The sequence below is a fragment of the Seriola lalandi genome, unplaced genomic scaffold, assembly GCF_002814215.2.
Source record: "Seriola lalandi dorsalis isolate HSWRI2012SDOR001 ecotype SW California unplaced genomic scaffold, Sedor1 jcf7180002054606, whole genome shotgun sequence".
Lineage (NCBI taxonomy): Eukaryota > Metazoa > Chordata > Actinopteri > Carangiformes > Carangidae > Seriola > Seriola lalandi.
The window spans coordinates 998,153-1,000,827 of NW_019525159.1; positions in this window are offsets into that span (position 1 = coordinate 998,153).

Below are 2,675 nucleotides of genomic sequence, written 5' to 3' on the forward strand. Positions count from 1 at the left end.
TACTATAATATTTAATTTTTCTCACTTTATAGTTCTTAATGTAGTATGACATCTGTATACCATACCATATTATGACGTTTTTTGATATTTTTATGCCTTAAACCACTATGCCATTTTTACTATTTTGCCATGCTATACTATGTTGTTTTTTCACTTTTTTTTACCATACTAAACTACTTCATTTTTCTCACTTTATAGGCCTTAATATACTATGAAATCTGTATACCAAACCATATTATGAGGTTTTGGATGTTTTTATGCCTTAATATACTATTCCTATTTTTTTTTTTTTTTTTTGCCAGACCATATTATGTTGTTTTTCTCACTTTTTAGGTGTTAATATATAATGACAACTTTGTACCTTAGTATATTATGACGTTTTTGGATGATTTTATGCCTTAATATACTATTCCATTTTTTGATTTTTTTGCCATACTATACTATGTCGTTTTTTTACGTTTTTTGCCATACTATAATATTTAATTTTTCTCACTTTATAGGCCTTAATATACTATGAAATCTGTATACCATACTATATTATGATGTTTTTGGATGTTTTTATGCCTCAACACACTATGCCATTTATTAATTTTTTTGCCACACTATAATGTCGTTTTTTAACTTTTTTTTACCATACTATACTATTTCATTTTTCTCACTTTATAGGCCTTAATATACTATGAAATCTGTATACCATACCATATTATGATATTTTGGATGTTTTTATGCCTTAATATACTATTCCATTTTTTTTTTTGCCATATTATACTATGTCGTTTTTTTTACTTTTTTTGCTAGACAATATTATGTTGTTTTTCTCACTTTTTAGGTTTTGATATATCATGACATCTTTGTACCTTAGTATATTACGAAGTTTTTGGATTTTTTTATGCTATTCAATTTTTTTATTTTTTCACCATACTATACTATGTCGTTTTTTAATGTATTTTGCCACACTATACTATTTCATTTTTTTCACTTTATAGGCCTTAATATACTATGAAATCTGTATACCATGCCATATTATGATGTTTTGGATGTTCTTATGCCATAATATACAATTCCATTTTTTTTTTCTTGCCATATTATACTATGTCGTTTTTTCACTTTTTTTTACCATACTATACTCTTTCATTTGTCTCACTTTATAGGCCTTAATATACAATGAAATCTGTATACCATACTACATTATAATGTTTTTGGATGTTTTTATGCCTTAATATACTATGCCATTTTTTGATTTTTTTGCCATACTATACTATGTCGTTTTTTTACGTTTTTTACCATACTATAATATTTCATTTTTCTCACTTTATAGGCCTTAATATATTATGAAATCTGTATACCATACTATATTATGATGTTTTTGGATGTTTTTATGCCTCAACACAATATGCCATTTATGAATTTTTTTGCCATACTATACTATGTTGTTTTTTTTACTTTTTTTGTCATACCATATTATGTCGTTTTTCTCACTTTTTAGGTTTTAATATACTATGAAATCTGTATACCATACCATATTATGACATTTTCTGAAGTTTTTATGCCTTAATATACTATTCCTTTTTTTTATTTTTTGCCATACTATACTATATCGTTTTTTTCACTTTTTTTTACCATACTATACTATGTCGTTTTTCTCACGTTATAGGCCTTAATATACTATGACATCTTTAAACTTTAGTATATTATGACGTTTTTTTTTTACCTTTTTATACCTTACTATGACGTTTTTTGATGTTTCTTTGCCTCATTATCATTTTTTTTTTTAACCTTACTAAACATTTTTATTTTTCTGTACGACTATAGTTTGCCTCTTGAGTAGCCACCATGGTAGTACACTGGTTAAAGCTGTGACCTCCCAAGCAGGAGGTACTTGGTTCAATCCCCCCCAGTGAATATTTTTTTGCCTCAATACACTATGCCATTTTTTTTTTTTTTTTTGCCATAATATACTATGTCGTTTTTTTCACTTTTTTTTACCATACTATACTATGTCGTTTTTCTCATGTTATAGGCCTTAATATACTATGAAATCTGTATACCATACCATATTATGATGTTTTGGATGTTCTTATGCCATAATATACTATTCCATTTTTTTAAATTTTCTTGCCATACTATAATATTTCATTTTTCTCACTCTATAGTTCTTAATGTAGTATGACATCTGTATACCATACCATATTATGACGTTTTTTGATATTTTTATGCCTTAAACCACTATGCCATTTTTACTATTTTGCCATGCTATACTATGTTGTTTTTTCACTTTTTTTTACCATACTATACTACTTCATTTTTCTCACTTTATAGGCCTTAATATACTATGAAATCTGTATACCAAACCATATTATGAGGTTTTGGATGTTTTTATGCCTTAATATACTATTCCTATTTTTTTTTTTTTTTTTGCCAGACCATATTATGTTGTTTTTCTCACTTTTTAGGTGTTAATATATAATGACAACTTTGTACCTTAGTATATTATGACGTTTTTGGATGATTTTATGCCTTAATATACTATTCCATTTTTTGATTTTTTTGCCATACTATACTATGTCGTTTTTTTACGTTTTTTGCCATACTATAATATTTAATTTTTCTCACTTTATAGGCCTTAATATACTATGAAATCTGTATACCATACTATATTATGATGTTTTTGGATG